Raw genomic sequence first — 23797 nt, 5'->3', positions numbered from 1 at the left:
CTCAGTACTGTACGTGCCTGTGATGCGGTTTCACCTCCCTGTACTTCTGCACGATGACAATTAAACTTGACACGATGTTCCACTTCTATTCCTTGCTCCTTGCTGAGCCAGCACAACTCCGGCAAGCAGAGTACCCAAATCCATCTGAACATCTGTAATCATTGGTCACACCATCGAGAGAACTCTCCCCAACTCTGCTACCTTCTTGCCGGCTGCATTGAGCTCCCCACAATGCTTTCCGTATGATGATTCCTTCTGGTAAGATGGCGGTGTGCTTGAACTTCTTTTAAACATAATTTTCATGATTGTAAGGCCCTGCTGGATGTTAAGAATTTAAAGTACTTCTCGTCTACCCCATCAGCGAGTTGCTTGTTGGTGAGGAAACTGAAGGAGCTAGACAAGGGAAGGAGCCATGTTGTAGCTATGTAATACTTTGGTTAGCCTGTTCCTGGAGGAATATAGGAAGGACGTGGAGGCTTTGGAAAGGGTGCAGAAGAGGTATACCAGGGCAACACACACAAATTGCTGGAGGAACTCACAAGTCAGGCAGTATCAATGGAAATGAATAGACGGTTTTGGGCCAAGTCCCTTCTTCAGGACTGGAAAGGAAGGGGGAAGATGCCGGAATAAAAAGGTTGGTGGGGGAAGGGGAAGGAGGATGGCTGGAAGGTGACAGGTGAAGCCAGCTGGATGGAAAAGGCAAAGGGCTGGAGAAGAAAGAATCTGATAGGAGAGGAGAGTGGACCGTAGGGGAAAGGAAAGGAAGAGGCAAGAGGTGACAGGTATTACTGGTTTTTCAACTGAACCTACAAGCATTCTTCAAATCCTTCCCCCTCTTTCTTTCTTCAGTCCTGACGAAGGGTTCCGGCTCGAAACGTCGACTCATCGTTTCCACTGATGCTGCCCAACCTGCTGAGTTCCTCCAGCGTGCTGTGAGTGTTGCAGGTGACAGGTATGCCAGGTGCGGCATGGATTAACATGTATGGGCTCGGAGGAGAGGTTCGACAAGCGGCTGGGAGGGGAACTAACAGAAGTTTATAAAATTATGCGAGACGTAGACAATCAGAATCTTTCTCCCAGGGTAGAAACGTCAAGCACTGGAGGACACGCATTTAACGTGAGGAGGGGGGGTGTTTAAAGGAGGTTTTTACACAGAGAATGGTTAGTACTTGGCATAGCGCTGGAAGCAGAGACAATAGTGTTCGAGATGGTCACATGGGTATGCAGCGAAAGGAGGGAAATGGATCGGGCGCAGACAGAAGCGATTTTGTTTAATTCACTACTGTATAATGTGGCGACAGTAGCGTCGCGGTTAGCTGAACGCTTCATGGTGCTGGTGACTTGCATTCAACCCCCGCCGCTGTGTGTAAGGAGTTCGTACTTCTCCCCGTAGCCACGAGTTTCCTCCGCCTGCTCCGATTTCCTCCCGCTTCCCAAAGACCTGCCGGCTAGCGGGTGAATTGATCGCATGGGCGACGTCTCGTTGGACCAAAGGGTCTGTTACTGTGCCGTATCTCTGAATAAAAATTAAATTAAATTAAATGTTCTGCACCGATATTATAGGTCGAAGGGTCTGTTGTGCCAAGATAGAAGTCAGGTTAGTTTCTCAAGCAGCGCAGTACCATTTGAAATTATTAAGTGCCCACTAATCACTACACTACAGTGCAAAATGCAGCCACAGGATCCCATATTAAACTTTTGCATTTTTTATTATGCAGAGATACAGCGCAGAACAGGTAAACCACCGATTTAATCCCAGGACAGTTCACTACGACTAATTAACCCACTAACGGGTACGATTTTGGACTGTGGGAGGAAACTGGAAGACTCGGAAGAAACCCACGCGGCTCACGGAGAGAGCAGAGACAAACTCCAAGCCGCGGGCTTTAATGGCCTTGCGCTAACCGCGGCGTCCAAACTTTTACAAAGTTTTCCCATTGACCGGCCAGCGGAGTGAAACTTCGCACAGCGTGATCAAAAATTCATCAGTGGCTCATTAATGCGTTGGTAGCTGGAATTGATTACATGATTACAGACTTAATAAAAGAATAAATAGCGCAAGCTGACGCTACAACAATCCTCGTGGTGGGGGAGGCACACGATACAGTTAGCCCGTTGCTTCGATTCCACCCAGGCTGACGTTTTAAGTAAACTAATTATGATTTGATTTTGGCTCCGATCCATTCTAAAGAGGTTGCCTACAGGAATCATTAGTAATTTAACTAAATCGATTTAGGGTTTTGACTCTGGCTGACTTAATGCTCCAATTCACAATTCCCACTGCGTCTCCTGCCATGTAACCTCTCCGTATCAAATCAAAATTGAGCATGCAGACGCTACAGCGCAAATAGCTTTTTTATCAATTGATAGCAGAATTGATGACATGATTAAAGTCTTATTATGAGAGGAAATTATAAACAGGGATGTTGCAATGGAATAGGGTGTCCTCAGTGATATCTTTCCCTTGGCTAATGCTCTGATGTGTGGTGTGGAAGAGCTTGCTGTGTGCAGATCAGTCCAAAGTTTGCCGCACTGCACTGCCGGAGTATTCCGGTGGTCGTACAGCTAATCGGCGCTGTGAAAAACGGGGGCTCTTTTGGTGAGCTGGGTCCTGTTTCAGTTGGAGATTCCCGAAGGCTGTTGAGGGCCCCACGTCCTCACCTGCCACATCTACGCTACATACCACACACTACACCACCCGCCACATGAACACACACACAACCTTCATCTCCTCTATCCAACTAACACATGTACATAACACAGAGTCCGACTATATCACCCAACACCCATTCTAATTCATCACTCAGCTCACACTGAACGTTTAAGGAACATCTGCGCACACTTTCAACGTTTTGAGAACAGCTTCTTCCCCCCTTCTTGTGTTTTGTGATTTCAAAACATTAAACCAATTCAAAGGAAGACACGGGGGCCCGAAATGCGGGTCTAACTTTAAGTTTACTTTGAACTAGCTGCACACCTATCATGCGGCAGTGTGGACGTATGCGATGAACGTATTCTATGTATAATTACGTGTTTTACATATAATCCATAATATATTGTTTAAACAATGATCAGAATCAGGTTTAACATCACTGGCATACGCCATGAACCTTGTTAACTTTACGGCAGCAGTACATTCAATACATGATAAAAGAGTGAAAAAAAACTGTGCATTACAGTATATTTATATAAAATAGTTCAATTAAATAAATAGTGCAAAAAATATAAATAAAAAAAGTAATGAGGTAGTGTTCATGGTTTCAATGTCCATTCAGAAATCGGATGGCGGAGGGGAAGAAGATGAATCGCTGAGTGTGTGTGTCATCCGGCTCCTGTACCTCCTTCCTGATGGTAGCAACGAGAAGAGGGCATGTCCTGGGTGATGGGGGTCCGTTTTGGAGATGCGTATCCTGGATACTCTCGTGTCCATGATGGAGCTGGCTAATTGTGCAACTTTCTGCAGCTTGTTTCCATCCTGTGCCCCCCCCCCCCACCAGACGGTGATGCAGTCAGTTTGAATGCTCTCCATGGTACGTCTGTAGAAATTTGCTAGTGCCTTTACTGACCAACCAAATCTTAATCGATCAATACATGTACAAGATTACTCAAATATAATTGAAATAGTAAATTCACAGCACTTCCACCATCCAATTTTTGAGCGGTCCATGAGCCATCAGACACAGTCTCCTCACTATCTTGTTCACTTTTTACACTATATATTTATTTTTATATTTTAAATTATAATCTATATTATTGTTTATATGTATCGTGCTGCGCTGCTGCCACAAATCAACAAATTTCTTGACCTATGTCAGTGATAATAAACCTGATTCTGATCTTAAAACTCCACCAGACAGACACACGCACAACCTCATACCCATACCTCTAATAACACATATACTCCAACACAAAGCATCGAAACACAAACACACACATATCACACGTTCATCCACACAAACACACACACACACACACATCAAACATGTGCACACACTCACCCCATACACATACCCACAAGTGGTCACACACCATATCCTTCCCAGCTGAAGACAGGCTGCACCCGGATGCTGTCCGTGCCTCTGTGCGAAGAACTCCAAAACCTTTGTGTCTCCATCAGCAGCTCAGTTGATGAACTTAGTCAACACAGGTGGGACGACTCAGGATTGTGTAACACGGCTGTCTGCTGGGATCTCCAGATCATGCCTGTGGATCTATTCTGGAGCAAGCAAAAATCCGTTCAGGAATCATACAACCCCCCTCCCACCCGCACCCTCCTTTGCTATCCATCCAGGGTCAATCACAATCACAATCCACCTGACAGATGAGTGTTTTACTCTATTCTCTGCTGTCGGCCTTTGGAAAATTCCCAGAGATAAGTTGAGACATTGTTGACTTTAAACAGATTGATATATAGCTCTAGATGAAGAATTGCACCTTTTTACGCCTTGGACAAACGAACCAAAAAAAACTGTGCCTTATAACAAGGCTACAGCGTGTGGGATCAGAACGGGGAGACATACGGGAGATATACTTATGCATGCAAAGCTCCCATTCCTGTTTCGTTCATAACCCATTGTCAAAGCTATTCAGGGATTACATTTACCATCTCACCTTCTTCATTCTGTCCGCACAAGGAGTAAATTTGTCAAAACTGACAGTATTTGGAAATAATATTTATCCAACAAATGACTTTTACAGCAGAAGGACATGAGGGATCTGTCAGAAAGAAGGAACACTGTTCTCTGCAGAAGAATTTTAAATTTAGAGATGCAGTGCAGAATAAACTCTTCTGGCCCTTCAACCAGCAACCCCTGGCAACCAAGGGACAATTTACAATGACCGGGTAACCTACTACCCAGTGCATTTTTGGACTGTGTGAGAAAACCAGAAGACCTGGAGAAAACTCATGCACTCCACGGGGAGGACATACAGAGACTCCCTACAGAGGACGCGGGATTGAGCTCCAGACTGAACTGCTACACACTGTAATAACACTGCAATAACCGCTATGTGACTGTGACACCCCAACAGATTAACAAATTCATAGGATTATTATTCTATGACTAACAGAAGTTTAAATGTCCACCCAGTGGCTGCTTTATTGGGTACACCTGTACACCAGCTCAGTAATGTAGTATCTAATCATGTGGCAACAACGCAGTGCATGCAGACATGGTCAAGAGGTTCAGTTGTTGTTCAGACCAAACATCAGAATGTGATCTAAGTGACTTTGGCTGTAGAATGATTGTTGGTGCTAGATGGGGTGGTTTGCTTGTCTCATTAACTGCTGATCTGGGATTTTCACACACAACAGTCTCTAGAGTTTACAGAGGATGGTGCAAAAAACAAAAAAAAATCCAGTGAGTGGCAGTTCTGTGGATGAAAACACCTTGTTAATGAGAGAGGTCAGAGGAGAATGGCCAGACTGGTTCAAACTGACAGGAAGGCGACAGTAACTCAAATAACCACACATTACAACAGTGGTGTGCAGAAGAGAATCTCTAAATGCATAACACATTAAACCTTGAAGCGGATGGGTACAGCAGCAGAAGACCACAAACATACACACAGTGGCCACTTTATTAGGTACAGGAGATAGCTCATAAAGTGTTCACCAAGAGAATATGAACACCATTTTGTGTAATATTTTCCTACTCTGCGTAGTATTTTCCCTGATACCCTAAATGGTGGTGTGCTGTGCCCCTTGTCTCAGAGATCCTCCCCTGTTCAATATCAGGATAGCACAGATGGCCCAGAGATGGTTCTGCCTGATACTGAGAGACTCCTGTCTCCACTAATTCAACCTCTATTTATTCTTCCAGTCCAAGCCTGTGGGAGCAGTGATTACATGGCACCAGATTTTTATTGAAATCAGTAAAAGGCTTTCCAGGCTCTGATGCCACGAACTCCCACAGCAATCATTTGCAAATCAGTCAGGATCATCAAGGTTTCTGGATGTGAGTGTGATTGTAGGAAGAGACGATATAGAAAACCTAGTCACATTCTTTCCTCTGAGGGCTCTGAGTAATAGAACTTAGTACATAGAACACAGTACGTAGAATATAGAACATATTACAGAACACTACAGGCCCTTCGGTTCACAATGTTGTGCTGACATTTTAATCTACTCTAAGATCAATCTAACCCTTCCCTTCCACATAGTCCTCCTTCTTCCCATCATCCATGTGCCTGTCTAAGAGAATATGCCTATTTACACGAGGAGATGTTGAGAACAATAGACTGGCCTTTGTAGACTATGCAGTAGTTATTGAAGGAAATGGACAGCTAGGCAGTGAAGTTCACAGGGAACCAACCCACACAGACCAGTACCTCTCATCACCCACTAGAACATTAGTGGGGGGCTGTCAGAACACTACATCACGGTGCTGGGAATGTGTCCCCCAACGTTACAGCGAAAGACAAGGAACACAAGCATTTGAGAGAAGCCTTGAAAGCTTAAATTTTTTAAGATTAAAAAAAAATTGCGGAACTGGAGCCAAATTTGTAAAGAATGCTTAATCACAGGGTATAGGTTTAAATTAGCGACCTTAGCTAATCATATAGATAAAGCAACTCCCAATAATGAGGTTAAATAAAACTGTTTCACAGCTTTCAATTCCAGGTCTCCCCAAAATTGCCGATCGTTCTCCTCAACCCAATATAACCAAAAGGACATGTATTGCACATTAACAGCCCAGTAATACATCCTTAAATTAGGCAAAGCAAGACCTCTATCCTGTTTCAACTTTTGTAAGTGACGTTTACTAATTCTTGGTCTTTTATTATTCCAAATGAAAAATAAAATAATAGAATCAATCCGATCAAAAAAAAAAGCTTGTGGTCTCAGACTGGGCCTTCATCAAGACAGCAATAAAACCCAGCAGACAGCCCAACAGACAGACACAAGGAGCAAAGAGGACAAGAAAAAACGTAGTCATCCCATATGTAGCTGCAGTTTCACAGAAACTCAGAATAATTTTCAGCAAACACCAAATCCCATGTTTTTCAAACCTACAAACACTCTCAGACAGAAACTCGTCCACCCCAAGGATCCTACGCCCGAGCATAAACAGAGCAATATCGTATATGCTATCCAATGGAATGAGAGCTGCAGAGATCTGTATAACGGCGAGACGAAACAACCACTTCACAAATGGATGGCCCAACATAAGGAGGGCTGACACCTCAGGTCAAAGCTCAGCTAACAATGTGCACAATTTGGACAGGGAAGACAGGTGGTTTGAAAGAGGGGTTAAAGAAGCCATCTTTGTCAAACTGGGAAACCAATCCCTGAACAGAGGGGGTGGCGTACAACACCACCTATCAGCTACTTACAGTCTTGTACACCTCTATCAAGTTACCTCTCATCCTACTTCACTCCAAAGTGAAAAGCTTCAGCTCGCTCAACTTATCTTCATAAAACATGTTCTCTAATCCATAAGGCTGTAAGTCACTGGAGCAGAATGGGATCATCCAGCCTATCTCGTCTGCTCCAGTATTCAGTCATTCCTGATTTATCATTCCTTTCAACCCAAGGGAAGGTGTTGCCGAACATCAAAAAAGATTAAGACTAAGATTTAAGCAACATACATCAAAGTTGCTGGTGAACGCAGCAGGCTAAGCAGCATCTCTAGGAAGAGGTGCAGTCGACGTTTCAGGCCGAGACCCTTCGTCAAGACTAAGATTTACTTTACTTGTCACACGTACACTGAATGTGAGCATGTGGCCAAGTGGTTAAGGCATTGGACTAGCTACCTGAAGGTCATGAGTTCGAGCCCCAGCCGAGGGAACGTGTTGTGTCCTTGAGCAAGGCACTTAATCACACATTGCTCTGCGACGACACTGGTGCCAAGCTGTATGGGTCCTAATGCCCGTCCCTTGGACATCATTGGTGTGGTGGAGAGGTGAGACTTGCAGCATGGGCAACTGCTGGTCTTCCATACAACCTTGCCCAGGCCTGTGCCCTGGAGAGTGAAGACTTTCCAGGCGCAGATCCATGGTCTCGCAAGATGAGATAAAATGGATGCCTTTATTTTATTTACACTGAAATACAGAGTGAAATGCATCATTTGCGAATCTCCTCTGTACACCCTCTAAAGCTTCCACATCCTTCCTATAATGAGGCGACCAGAACTGAACACAATACCACAAGTGTGGTCTAACCAGTTTTATAGAGCTGCAACATTACCTTGTGTAGACTGAGAATTGAACTGGGGGACAAGGAATAAAAGGTGAGATGGGCTAGTTCACCAAAACATCTTGATCAGCAGCGAACTTCAAAGCTGATGGGGATGCACAGTAGCACAGCCATTAACGTAATGTATTACAGTGCCTAGGGCACAGGTTAATTTCTGCCACTGTCTGTAAGGAGTTTGTACGTACGTTCTACCCATGACTACATGAGTTTTCTCCGGGTGCTCTGGTTTCCTCCCACAGTCCAAACCTGTTGGGTAATTTATTTACTTATTTAAAGGTACAACACAGAACTTGCCCTTCTGGCCCAATGCACCAGTCCACCTACGTATTTAACACTAGTCTAATCACAGGACAATTTACAATGACCAACGAGCCTACTAACCGGTACATCTTTGGAATGCGGAAGGAAACCGAACCACCCAGAGGAGACCCACATGGTCATGGGGAGACTGTATAAACTGCTGATCGATGGCGCCGGATTTGAACTCCAAACACTGGAACACCCCGAATTGGAATAATGTCATGTTAACCACGATGCTATCATGGCATCCTAAAAAAATCTGTTAATCTGTACATCTTCGGAATGTGGGAGGAAACCAGAGCACCCAGAGAAAACCCACACAGTGCATACACACTCCGTAACATACTGTGGCAAGAATTGAACCCAAGTCGCTGGTACCATAATAACATTACCGAGCAGTATCTCTAAGTCTTAACGTATTGAAAACCCTGCCGGGAGAATGAATGAGATCAGCTGGTTCTGAAGACAAGCACATAGGTAGTGAGCCAAGGTAAAATTCATTCTCTGGCTACACTGCACTGATGCTCCTAACCATCTGTCAGAGAAATATGGCTGGCAATGGTCCCATTTATTAATAAAAGTGAAACTGGAATACAAATTCTAATTTTATGCAGGCAACTGCAATGGTTATTAAAAAATAACTTGAGAAGATTGAAGTGTGCAGTGGGAATTCCGCACTGTACTGCTTGCAGGATTAATGGGATCTTTCTCTTCCTGCTGCTTTTGTGCAGCTGTGGGCCTAAGTTAGAATGTAGAACGTAGACTGCAGAGCACAGTATAGGCACTTTGGCCCACGATCAATCTACTCTTTAACCTACTCTAAGATCAATCAAACTCTTCTCTCCCACATTGCCCTCCATTTTTCTATCATGCATATGCCCGTCTAAGATTCTCCTAAATGCCCCTAATGTATTTGCCTCTCCCAGCACAATCCATGCGCCAGCCACCGTCTGTGTAGAAAACCTAGTCTCCCCTTCCTCATCGGACAGAAGATACAAAAGCTTGAAAGCACGCCCCCCCCCACCCCCAGGCTTAAGGACAACTTCAACCCCACTGTTATCAGAATCATGAATGGACCTCTTGTACAATAAGATGGACTCTTGGCCTCGCAATCTGTCTCGTTACGATCTTGCATACCTTATTGTTCACCTGATCTACATACTTCTGGTAGCTTTTCTACTCATTTTGCATAGTATGGTTTTATCTCATTCTAGCTTATTCCTCAGAGATTTATATCTTTTATCTGATAAATAAATGCATAAACAACCAATTTATTAATTAATCAATCAAATTATTTATTTATGTGTACACATGTCCTTGTGAGAATCAAACACAGCATGCTGGAGGAACTCAGCAGGTCAGACAACATCTGCACAGGGAAATGGTTCCTTTCCATCCCCTATCATCCCCTCAGAACTAATTAATAACCTTCAAGACCTGGACCTCAACACTTCCTTGTGCAACTGGATCCTCGATTTCCTCACTTGCAGGTCCCAGTCATTTCGGATTGGCAACAACATCCCCTCCGCGATCTCCATCGGCACAAGCGCACCACAGGACCGTGTGCTTAGCCCCTGCTCTAACTCATTTTATATTTATGACTGTGTGGGTAAGCACAGCTCTAATGCCCTGTTTAAGTTTGCTGATGACGCCACTGTGGTTGGCTGAATCAAAGGTGGTGATACAGGAGGGAGATTGAAAATCCGGCTGAGTGGTGCCAGAACAAGAACCAGCAAGACAAGGAGCTAATTATTGACTACAGGAGGAAGAAACCAGAGGTCCATGAGCTAGACTGCGTTGGGGGATGTGGAGAGGGTAGCAACCTTAAATCTTTCTGTGTTATCATTTCAGAGGATCTGCCCTGGGCAGGTAAGTGACATCACAAAAAAACCATGGCCGCACCTTTGCTTTCTGAGAGCTTAGGAGGACAATGGCACCTACCAGTGACTCCTTTGCTTACATCTTTGGAAACAGCTCTATTTCTATCTTTAATATCTCTATTTTTCCCTATCAGGGTTCTTTTGAAGACCCTGACCTGGAGTTACACGCTGACTTCGGTTCTTTGCGGGAATGGGACCCACTCTCGGGGTCTCACAACTGGCTGCAATTCGGCATGCCAAGGACGCGGCCCAGAAGACTAGTACCTTCAGGGTTCCAGGATTTCGTGGCTCTGGAGGTGGGCGGCTTCGTGGTCGGTGCTGCTGCAAAAAACTGGGGTGTTGTGGGAGATGCAAGATCGAAAGCAGCGAGTTGGCTTCTGGCTGTGTGCCCAGAGACCCGAGTCCTTTGGGCACAGAACTCGGAAGAAGCGACGCAACAGAATCTTAACATCAGCGAGTTGTTTGTTTTGTCTCCCCTCTCGCTGTGAAACGGGGACACCTCTTTTTCCCTTATTATGGAACGAGAGAGCTTGTGCTATGTTGACTACCAGGTGAACAGGTAGTCTCTGGGGTACTGCAAGTCTGTGTCTTTATTGATGCTTTGCTGCACGTTTGAGTGCTCGATGGGGGGCAATGATGCTCTTTTTGCTGGTGGGGAGGGGGTTTATTGCTTTGCTGCTGCTTATGCATAGGAGGGGGAAGCTGGGGGGTGGTTTTGAGGTTCTAACATTTAACCGTCATTCATTCTTCGGACTACTCCTCTGTTTTTGTGGATGGTTGCGAAGAAAAAGAATTTCAGGATGTATATTGTATACATTTCTCTGACATTAAAAGTACCTGTTGAAGTTTTTGAAGATTCGGCGTGTCATCTAAACCTGACAAACTTTTATACATGTGCGGTGGGGAGTATATTAACAGGTTGTATCACAGCCTGGTATGGAAGCACCAACACCCTTGAATGGAAAAGCCAACAATAAGTAGTGGACACAGCCCAGTCCATCACAGTTAAAGCCCTCCCCACAGCTACACGGAGCACTGTCGCAGGAAAAAGGACACCCACCATCTAGGTAATGTCCTCTCTTGCTGCTGCCATGAAGAATGAGATACAGGAGCCTCAAGACACACCACCAGCTTATTACCCCTCAACCATCAGGCTCTTGAACCAGAGGAGATAACTTCACTTGAGTTGTCAGAGGAGATATCTGTTCCCACAACCTATGGACTCACTTTCAAGGACTCTTCATTGCATGTTCTTGATATTTATTGCTTATTTATTTATTTATTTATTTATTAGTACTTTCATCAGTTACTTCTCTTTTTGTAGTTGCACAGTTTATTGTCTGTTGCAGACTGGTTGTTGTCCGTTTCGTTGGGTCTGGTCTTTCACTAATTTTGTTTGTTTCTTTGCACTTACTGCGAATGCCCGGAAAAAAATGAATCTCATGGTTGTATATGGTGATAATAATGATAATAAACTACTTTGAATTTCGAAATTTCAGATCAAGCTCCCCATCTGGACAAGAGATAGAGTGGAGATGGTTGGTATAAAGAGGTGGGGAGGGAAGGGGTGGAGCAGGAGCTGACGGGTGACGAGTGGATCCAGCTGAGGGTGGGCGGAGGTGCAGTTGTCCATTTCACTTCCCAGACAGTTCCTGACCCACTGAGTTCGTATAGCATCTTCTGTACTGCTCTATATTCCAGCAGCGTGTCAGAGCGCGCGCGCGTGTGTGTGTGTATAATGTGGTGCCGTAGGGATGATGGTGATGGGATGGATTGCAGTAGAAGAACTGTGAAACTGGAGGGAGAGCTGGGCAAAGATGAGCCCTGTATTCCACAGCTTATTCCGGCAGTCCCAGTATCACCTTATTGACTCCGAACATCAGAGTGTTTACTAATGTGTCTGCTGCTCACGAGCATTGAAGATCATTCAAAATCTAATACAAATTATTTGTATTATTAAATATGTTTAATGATTCATTTAAATAATTAATTAAATAATATCCATTTAATAATTAAATAATTAACATTTATTAGAAAGAGTTGAACCATTCTAACGTGCCATAGATTACACAATAATTAAATGCTATTTTGAATTAACTCACAGAAGTACAATTTCCCTCAAATCTGACACAGGTTAGTCTAACTGCTCTGAATCTTGCTGATTCCTTTTTGAATGAAGAGGTTGAATTCTTTTGCTGTGAAATTTGCTGTTTTCAGATCTGCTGCAACTTGTCACAGACCGAGGGGATTTTGAAAAGTTCAGTCAATGCATTAACTGCGTCGTTAGCCGCGGCATTTAAGAGCATGGAGTTTGTCAGCCGGTAACTCCAACCATTTGTTTAGTACCACAGCCCGGTGAGTGTAATTTGCCCGTGTTACCCCCTCCCTTCGAATTCCCAGTTAACAGCTATTTCTAGGTTGTTACTTGTATTCTCTGTAATGAAACTTCCTGCAAAATACCTGGTTAATTTATTTGCTTTTTGCTTGTATTTTTTTTCATTATTAATTCCCCAGGCTCACTCTCTGTAGCACCAACACTCACGGTGTTAGCCTTACCCTTTTTATTAATTTTAATGATCTTCCTTTTCATTTCTAGTCAAAGCATTTCTATTACTGATTAACCTTCCAATAGTTATTTGCAAACACTAGAAATTGTGCAGATGCTGGAAATCCACACACTGGTCGACTCTCATCTCCTATCAGATTCCTTCTCCTTCAGCCCTTTACCTTTTCCACCAATCACCTCCCAGCTTCTTCCTTCATCCTCCACCCAGCTAGCTCCCCCCTCACCTGGCTTCACCTATCCCTCACAGGAGTGATTCTGCAGATGCTAGAAATCCAGAGAAACACACACAAACTGCTGGAGGAACTCAGCAGGTTCCATGGAAATGGATAAACAGGTCCTGATGAAGGGTGAAGCATTGACTGTTCACTTCCATAGTCGCAGCCTGGCCTGCTGAGTTCCTCCAGCATTTTGTCTGTGTTTCACTGAACGGCTGCCAGCTTGTACTCCTTCCCCTCACTCCACCTTCTCAGTCTGGCTTCTTCCCTCTTCCTTTCCAGTTCTGATGAAGGAGCTCGGCCCAGACCATTTTTTTTTCTCCCCATGGATGCTGCCTGGCCTGCTGAGTTCCTCCACCATTTTGTGTCTGTGTGTGTCACCCAGTAATTATTTGCTGTTGTTTTTTTCATTCTGTCTAACCTCCCATCTGCCTTTACACAATCAAGTGCTTTGTCTTTAAGTGTGGAACTTCCCATGAATACTCATGACCTACAGGAACCTATCAGCCACTGCTCTAAAGCCTCTGGACCGGATCAGAATTTTAAGAGGGAGAGCTCCACATTCTCACAGTTCAGTGTGTCAATGTCTGAGCGACAGAAGGTCGTTCTGGGCTTCTCCTCTGAGAGGTAACTTGTCTCTCCCCATCTCATCAGCGGATACACAGTTCCCACCAGTTGTGTGTCAGTCTGGAAGGCTGATGTCTGTTGGTTCGAATCCCACTCGAGGGATTTGAGCTCTTCCCCACACCACTTCCATTAAAAAAAGATCTCTCCAGTACAGTGCGGGGGAGGGGGGGCTGAAGTTATTAATGAAACTCTTCCCTCAAGGAGGTTTGTGTCAGTAGGAAAGTTTAGGATCCAAAGGTACAGACTTAAGTAAGGGGGCGTTCCTTTAGAACTGAGTTGAAGAGGAATTTCATCCAGAGGGTGGCGAACTTGTGGAATTCATTTCCATGGAGGGCAGGGAAGGCCACGTTGGATGTATTTAAGGCAGAAATTAAGGGAATGCTTTCCTTAGGGTTCCAAGGGGCTCAATAAGTGAGTAATTAGACCATAAGATATAGGAACAGAATTAAGCCATTCTGCCCATCAAATCTGTCCTGTCATTCAATCATGCCTATTGTGTGCAGTTTTGGTCCCCTAATCTGAGGAAAGACATCCTTGCCATAGAGGGAGTACAAAGGAGGTTCACCAGATTGATTCCTGGGATGGCAGGACTTTCATATGATGAAAGACTGGATTGACTAGGCTTATACTCGTTGGAATTTAGAAGATTGAGGTGGGATCTGATTGAAACGTATAAAATTCTAAAGGGATTGGACAGGCTAGATGCAGGAAGATTGTTCCCGATGTTGGGGAAGTCCAGAACGAGGGGTCACAGTTTGAGGATAAAGGGGAAGCCTTTTAGGACGGAGATTAGACAGAGAGTGGTGAATCTGTGGAATTCTCTGCCACAGGAAACAGTTGAGGCCAGTTCATTGGCTATAGATATGGCCTTTGTGGCTAAAGGGATCAGGGGGTATGGAGGGAAGGCTGGTACAGGGTTCTGAGTTGGATGATCAGCCATGATCATACTGAATGGCGGTGCAGGCTCGAAGGGCGAATGGCCTACTCCTGCACCTATTTTCTATGTTTCTATGCCTGATTTGTTTTCTAACCCCCATTCTCCTATCTTAGAGCCTATCAATCTCTACCTTAAATACAACCAATGACTTGGCCTCCACAGCCGACTGTGGTAATGATTCATCACCCTCTGGTTGAAGAAATTCCTCCTCATGTCCATTTTCAAGGGTCTCCCTTTATTCTGAGTCTGTGCCCTCAGATTTTGGACTCGACTGCTGATGCAAACACCCTTGAGGGAGGGGTTTGGTTGATTGTGGAATAGGTGTATATACGTTGGCACAACATGGTGGGCTGAAGGGCCTGTACTATATTCTGTCCTCTCCTCGTCAACGCTATCCAGATCTTGTGGTTTCCTCTTCTTCCAAGATGAGGCCACCTTCAGGGTGCAGGAGCAACACCTTGGTAGTCTCAATCCTGATGGCTGGATTCCTGGGGAAAGCCGAAAGTGGGGAGAGGTAAGTGAGGAGAAGAGGAACCCTATCCCTGTGGGTTGGTAAATGAGGACAAGAGGAATGCTATCCATGGTGGGGTGGCAGGAGCATGGAGTGACTCCAGTCTAAAGTTCCAAGCCTACGCTGATGTGTGTCCCCCCACTTTTCCTACGCTACATGGACAACTGCATTGGTGCTGCTTCCTGCACCCATGCAGAGCCCGTCGACTTCATCAACTTTGCTTCCAACCTTCACCATGCCCTCAAATTTACTCTGTCCATTTCTGACATCCCCCTCCCATTTCTCGATTCTCTCTGTCTCTATCTCTGGAGGCAGGTTACCCACCGACTCCCACCGCTGCCTGGACTGTAACTCTTCCCACCCTGTTACTTGTAAAAATGCCTTCTCTGAATTCCTCCATCTCTGCAGCATCTGCTCTTCATTTCAGAGGTTGAGGCTTTTCATTCCAGAAAGAAGGAGATAGCCTCCTTCTTCAAAAAAAGGGGCTTCCCTTCCTCCACCATCAATGCTGCCCTCAACTGCATCTCTTCCATTTTGCCCACGTTTGCCCTCACCCCATCCTCCCGCCACACCACCAGGGATAGGGTTCCTGGAATCCTCTTGTCCTCACCCACCACCCTACCAGCCTCTGCGTCCAGCACATAATTCTCTGGAACTTCCACCACCCCCAGTGGGATCTCACCACCAAGCACATCTTTCCCTTCTCCCCACTTTCTGCTTTCCGCAGGGACTGCTCCTTGTGCAACTTCCTTGTCCATTTGTCCCTCCCCACTGATCTCCCTCCTGGCACTGATCCTTGCAAGTGGAACAAGTGCTACACTTGCCCCTACACCTCCTCCCTCACTACCATTCAGGGCCCCAAACAGTCCTTCCAGGTGAGGTGACACTTCAACTGTGAGTCTGTTGGGGTCATCTACCGTATCCGGTGCTCCCAGTGTGGCCTCCTGTATATCAATGAGACCCGATGTAGATTGGGAGAAGGCTTCGCTGAACACCTACACTGCCAGAAAAAGAGGGATCTCCCAGTAGCCACCCACTTTAATTCCACTTCCCATTCCCATTCCAACATGTTAATCCATGGCCTCCTCTACTGTCGGGATGAGGTCACACTCAGGCTGGAGGAGTAACATCTTATATTCCATCTGGGTGGCCTCCAACCTGATGGCATAAACATTGATTTCTTGAACTTCCAGTAATGCCACCCACCTCTTCAACATTCCTCGTCCCCTTTTCCATCTCTCACCTAACCTTCTTGCCTGCCCATCACCTCCCTTTGGTGCTTCTGCCCCTTTTCTTTCTTCCAAGGCCCTCTGTCCTCTCCTATTAGATTCTCCCTTCGCCAGCCCTGTAGCTCTTCCACCAACTTCCCAGTTCTTTACTTCATCCCTCCTCCCCCCACCTTCTAACTCTAACTCCTCATCTTTTTTCTCTTGCATGTGTTTCTTCTACACACCACTGTTGTAACACGTGGTAATTAGATTATGATGACACTCAGTCCTCGTTTATTGTCATTTAGAAATGCATGCATGCATTAAGAAATGATACAATGTTCCTCCGGAGTGATATCACAAAAGAACAGGACAAACCAAAGACTAACACTGACAAGACCACATAATTATAACATATAGTTACAGCAGTGCAAAGCAATACCATAATTTGATAAAGAGCAGACCATGGGCACGGTAAAAAAGTATCAAAGTTCCAATCAACTCCTGATAGTCCCCAATAGCAGGCGGCAAAAGGGAGAAACTCTCCCTGCCATAAACCTCCAGGCTGATGCATTGGAAGCACCCGACCACAGCCGACTCTGAGTCCGTCCGAAAACTTCGAGCCTCCGACCAGCCCCTCCGATACAGCCTCTCCGAGCACCATCCTCTGCCGAGCGCTTCGACCCTGCCCCGGCCACCGAGCAACAAGCAAAGCCGAGGACTCGGGGCCTTCTCCTCTGGAGATTCTGGATCACACAGTAGCAGTAATTTGAGTTACCGTAGCCTTCCTGTTAGCTTGAACTAGTCTGGTCATTCTCCTCTGAGCTCTCTCATGAACAAAGCAATGTCACCCAGAGAGCTTCTGCTTACTGGATGCTTCTTGCTGTTTGCACCATTCTCTGTAAGCCCTATGGACTATTGTGCGTGAAAATCTCAGGAGATCAGCAGTTTCATCCCCATTAAGCTGGAAAGTGCGCAGAGGAGATTTACGAGGATATTGCGGAGATTTGAGTGACAGAGCTCTGGAGGGAGCTTGAACGGGTTAGGTCTTATTTTTGTTGGAGCGTAGGAGAATGACATAGGAGAATATTTTAGAACAGGGGTTCTTAACCTAGAGTCCATAGACCCTCGGGGCCCTTGGACGGATTCCAGGGGGTCTGTGAACTTGGATGGGAAAAATTTACCTCTTCATTTTCACTGAGCTCTAACTGAGATTTATCATTTCCTTCAATGATGAATGTAGGCAACAAACCACAAGAGTATCAGAGTACCTGTGACTTTGTCACTAATAGAAATCACAGATATTTTCATATCATATTACAGTTGTTTCAAGCATCTTAAAAACAGTGTTCATGGCATGCTCATCGATACTTGGAAATTACAGTGGTTATTAGCCGTGCGACTGGATTGGATGTGATCACAGTTTTCCCGTCTGCAGAGGCTCGTGCGACATAGCTGGACAACTATCAGGGAGCCCTGCGATTGGACATCCAACATGACGAATGTGTTGCCTTGTCAAAGATCACCCCACGGTTTAATGTTCTTATTCAAGTGAAGCAACAACAGTCTTCACACTGATATGTCTTTAAAAAATAAAATTTAATTTTAACTTGCTTATATTTTAAAAATATAGTCTTTTATTTAATGTGTTCATAGAGAAGCACCTGTATTACTTTATCACACATTTTAAAGTATTTTGATAACTGTATTTCAATGTAATTGGTTTCTTTTGTAATCCATCAGCTTCACTGGACTGCCACAGGGGTCCATGGCATACAAAGGCAAAGAATTCCTGCATTAGAGGTTCATAAAGTGATGCAGTGCATGCATAGAGTAGACTTTCTCCCAGCAACAATCTGCTGGAGGAAACCTGAAGGCTGAGCAGCATCTGCGGGAGGAAAGGAACTTGTTGACGTTTTGGGTTGAAGCCCTGATGCAGGGTTTTGACCTGAAGCATCGACAATTATTTTCCTTCTACAGATGCTGCATGACCCTTTGAGTTCTTCCAGCAGATTAGGCGTATAGCAGATTTCAGCATCTCCAGCCTCTTGTGTCCCTGTCTTTTTCCCAGGGTTGGGGAATCACAAATAAGTAGGCCTCAGTTGAAGGTGAGAGAGAAGAAAATTTATAGGGACTTTCTGCTTAGCTCATCACTCCTGCAAAGGCATACGCTGTTGACATCAGCTCACTAGAGTTCTTTGACCTGGGCCTGTCTTTCAAATTGTCCCCAGCTGTAGCCCATTTTCGAATATCCTTTCTCTCCCAAGGATGGGGACTTTGGAGCTCCTCTTGGTATTTTTGTGGCTCTGGATTTTTATGGAGTGAGGTTGCCAGCCCCCATGCCCAACCCTTCTCCTATCACAGCCGGTCTTGGGACTGTCCGTGACAAAGTTAATGGGAACCTGGGGCGTAACCCTCTTCAACCGGAGGGTGGTCGGTAAATGGAACGAGCTGCCAGAGGAAGTGGTTGAGGCAGGAACACATTAAGAACTTCATCTTTCAAAGGAACTTGCACAGAAGGGTTCAGAGTCAGGCGAGCCAAATCCAGGCAAATGGGACTAGCTCAGATGGGAATCTTGGTCAGCATGGACTAGTTGGGCCGAAGGGCCTTTTCCCTTGTTACATGAATACATCATTGCTCCTTTTATCCAGATGTGTTAGTCAGTTAGCACGGGGGTTGGGGTAAATTGGGGGGGGGGGGGGCCTGTACTTTTTGATCTGGCCTGGCCTGACACTCAACGGTCTGTTTATGTTGATTCCAGACACCTCCCTGTCTTCTTCCAACTCATTGACTTGAAAGATTTAAAGATTAGGTTTATTTGTCACACGTACTTCTAAAAACATACAGTGAAATGTGTCATTTGCTTCAAATCAAATTGGCAAGCGTTGTGCTGGGCAGCCCGCACATGTCTCCAGGCTTCTCTCCATAACCTTTGACACCCTCACTGCTCAAGAACCTATTAACCTCCACTTTAATATACCCAATAACTTGGCCTCCACAGCCGTCTGTAGCAAAAGATTCAGCACCCTCTGGCTAAAGAAATTCCTCTTCATCTCTGTTCTAAAAGGGCACCTTCTATTCTGAGTTTGTGCCCTCAGGTCCGAGACTGCCCCACTATAGAACCATCCTCTCTATGTCTACTCTATCTAGGCCTTTCAATATTTGATAGATTTCAATGAGATCCCCCTTCATTCGTCTAAGCTCCAGCTAGGCCCAGAGCCATTAAGCGCTCCTCATTCATTAACTCTTTCATTCCTGGAATCATGCATGTGCACCACCTCCGGACCCTCTTCATCGAAGTTTACAGGGAGATGGCTGGGGAGTGGGGCTAAGGGGGGAAAAAGAAGGATCAGCCATGATTGAATAGCAGAGCAGACCCAATGGGCCAAATGGCCAAATCTGCTCCTTGTCTCACGGTCTCTCCATTGCCAGTATAGCAAATGCTCTGAATGTGGGAGGAAATGCACACGGTCACAGGGTGAAAGTACAAACTCCTTACAGACATCAATGAGAGTTGAAGCCCAATCTCACAGTAGGTGACGTAAAGCATTGTGCTAATCACTAAGTTACCATACCGCCTCACGGCTGCAACTGCTATATCAATAGTTACATTGCCCAGTGAGTTAGACTAGTATCTGCTGAAGCACTAGATGCTAAGCCTCAGGAAGAAGATATCGACAAGAGAGGTAAGAGACATGCAAATTCACCAAGATTTTAAATAGTTTAATATATAAATTCAGCTGAGCGGATTCAGGTACTGATAAGTTAAATTAATTGCAGTTGTCTTCTCTTCTGTACCAACTAATTTCTCATCGGCTACACTTAGTGGCCACTTAATTAGGTACACCTGTACATCTGCTCGTTAATGCAAATATTTAATTAGCCAATTATGTGACAGCAACTCAATGGATAAAAGCATGCAGATGCAGTCAAGAGGTTCAAGCCAAATATCAGAATGGGGTAAGAAATGCGATCTAAGTGACTTTGACGGTGGAATGATTGTTGGTGCCAGATGGGGTGGTTTGAGTATCTGACAAACTGCTGATCTCCTGAGATTTTCACACACAGCAGTCTCTAGAGTTTACAGAGAATGGTACAAGAAACAATAAAACATCCTGTGAGCACAGCCCTGTGGGCGATAACACCTTAAAGAAAGAAAAATGGCCAGACTGGTTCAATCTGACAGGAAGGTGACAGTAACTCAAATAACCACACATTACACCTGTGGTGTTCAGAAGAGCATCTCTGAATGCACAACGCATCGAGAACCTTGAAGTGGATGGGCTACAGCAGCAGAAAACCATGAACATACACCCAGTGGCCTCTGCATAGTTTGAGTGCTTAACATTCAATAGCAGGTGAGCTGATTAATGCACTTGTATGAATAATTTTGCCTGCTGTTTAACATCATTGTTCATAGTTCTCCACAAACTGTTAGGAACAGAGTGCAGGGACCACACAATCCCCAGGGGCACCTCACAACAGAAGTTGGATGCCTTTAAAGCTCTTTGCTGGAGGTTCAGTGCTGTAACCAGGGCCTCCAGAAGAGCAGCTGGTTGGCTTGTGACTTACAGAATGGCGCAGCAAAGAATACACTCAGAGACCACTTTATTAAACACCTCCTGTACCTAATAAAGTGGCCACTGTGTGTACGCTGGTGGTCTTGGGCTGCTGTAGCCCATCCTCTTCAAGGTTCGACATGTTGTGCATTCAGAGATGCTCTTCTACACACCACTGTTGTAATGCATAGTTATTTGAGTTACTGTTGCCTTCCTGTCAGCTTAACTAGTCTGGCCATTCCCCTCTCTCATTAACAAGGCATTTTTATCCACAGAACTTCCACTCACTGGACTTTTCTTTTGCACCATTCTCTGTAAACTCTGGAGACTGCTGTGTGTGAAAATTCCAGATCAGCAGTTTCTAAGATACACAAACCACCCCATCTGGCACCAACAATTATTCCACGGTCAATGTAACTTAGATCACATTCCTTCCCCATTCTGATGTCTGGTCTGAACAACAGCTGAACCTCTTGACCATGTCTGCATGCTTTTATGTATTGATTTGCTGTCATATGACTGGCTGATTAGATATTTGCATTAATGAGCAGGTGTACAGGTGAACCTAATAAAGTGGCCACTGGGTGTACACTGCCTCTACTTGTCCATGCTTGATTCAAAGGGTGACTACCGATCCTCCCTAGGCTATTAACATCTGAGTTGTGTACAAATTGGTAATTAGTTTTGCCCTAGTCCTGGCTAAGGTGAAGGTGGCCATTCACAGGTCCATGGAGGGGATGGCAGGACAACTGGGAGTTCCATTCGAGCCAACTGCCAGTGTTACAAATGTGCCCAGGTGTCTGAGGCTTTATAATGTATTGGTCAGACCACATTTGGAATATTGTGAGCAGTATTGGTCCACGTAACTAGAAAGGATGTGCTGACATTGGAGAGAATTCAGAAGAGGCTCACGCGAATGATGTCAGGAATGGAAGGGTTAAGGTATGAGGAGCACTTGAAGCCTCTGGGCCTGTACTCATCGGAGATTAGAAGAATTAGGTGAATCTCTTTGAAGCTTATTGAATATTGAAAGGCCGAGGTAGAGTGGATGTGAAGTGGATGTTTCCATTATTGGGAGTGTCTAAGACCAGAGGGCACAGCATCAGAATACAAGAATGTCTCTTTAGAACAGAAATGAGGGTGAATTTCTTTAAATAAAGTGTAGTGAATCTGTGGAATTCATTACCACAGAGAGTTGTGGAGGTGAAATCATTGGGTGTATTTGAAGCAGAGGTTGATAGGTTCTTGATTAGTGAGGGCATCAAAGATTATGGAGAAAAGGCAGGATAATGGGTTTGAGATGGTGGAGCAGACTCGATGGGCTGAATGGCCTAATTATGGTTTTATGGTGTCCCTGAAGAAGGAGAATGCCATGTCCATGGATACAATGGAAGAATTCAGGGACCAGTGGACACCTTGGGGTAACTATCTTGTGGGCTAATTGTGAAACTGTACATAGTGTTCATCATGAATTCCTGTAATATTGAATAATTTTGCATAATATTCTCTTTGAAGCAAAGATGGATAAGAAGTAACTTGGTAGAAGTGTTCAGTTCTGGTCACCTCATTATAGGAAGGATGTGGAAGCTTTAGAGAGGCTGCAGAGGGGATTTACCAGGATGCTGCCTGGATTACAGAGCATCTCTTATGAGGATAAGTTAAGTGAGCTAGGGCTTTTCTGTTTGGTGGGAAGGAGGATGATAGGTGTCTTGATAGTAAATGATTAGCAGCATCGATAGAGGGAACGGCCAGAGACTTTTCCCAGGGTGGAAATGGCTAATATGAGAGGGCATAATTTTAAGGTGTTTGGTTGAAAGAGTGGGGGGGGGGTGTTAGAGGTAGGTTTTTTATACACAGAGTGGTGGGTGCCAGTGGCAATGGTAGAGGCAGATACATTAGAGACATCTAAGAAACTCTTAGATAGATGCATGGCCCCACCTCCCCCTCGTACCCCATCCGTTATTTATTTATATACACACATTCTTTTTCTCTCTCTCCTTTTTCTCACTCTGTCCCTCTCACTATACCCCTTGCCCATCCTTTGGGTTCCCCCCCCTTTCTTTCTCCCCGGGCCTCCTGTCCCATGATCCTCTCGTATCCCCTTTGCCAATCACCTGTCCAGCTCTTGGCTCCATCCCTCCCCCCTCCTGTCTCCTACCATTTTGGATCTCCCCCTCCCCCTCCCACTTTCAAATCTCTTACTAACTCTTCTTTCAGTTAGTCCTGACGAAGGGTCTCGGCCTGAAACGTCGACTGTACCTCTTCCTAGAGATGCTGCCTGGCCTGCTGCGTTCACCAGCAACTTTGATGTGTGTTGCTTGAACTTCCAGCATCTGCAGATTTCCTCATGCTTGGACTCTTTTGATTTTGTGTCATACATTGTGTGTTTTTTGCTGCTTTCGTTAGTTGCCGTTTGTGCGATTTGTTTTTATTTTGCATGTGGTGGGGGCAGGGTTAATGTTTTTCTTTGAACTGGTTCCATGGTGTTTCTTTGTTTTGTGGCTGTCTGTGGGAAGACAAATCTCGGGATTGTACACTGCGTATGTACTGTGGTAATAAATGTACTTTGACTCTTTGAATGTTAGAAGTATGGAGGGTTACGTGGGAGGGAAAGGTTAGATTGATTTTAGAGTCGGTTAAAAGGTGGGTACAGCATTGTGGGCCGAAGGGCCTGTACTCTGCTGTACTGTTCTATTTTCTATTCACTGCATCTTGGTAGGCATGACAATGATGAACTTAGCAGACAAAGCCACAGAGAGCACACGCAAACTCCACATGGACAGTACCTGAGGTCAG

The sequence above is a fragment of the Mobula hypostoma genome, chromosome 9, assembly GCF_963921235.1.
Source record: "Mobula hypostoma chromosome 9, sMobHyp1.1, whole genome shotgun sequence".
Taxonomy (NCBI): Eukaryota; Metazoa; Chordata; class Chondrichthyes; order Myliobatiformes; family Myliobatidae; genus Mobula; species Mobula hypostoma.
Note: the sequence above shows the minus strand (reverse complement) of the source record.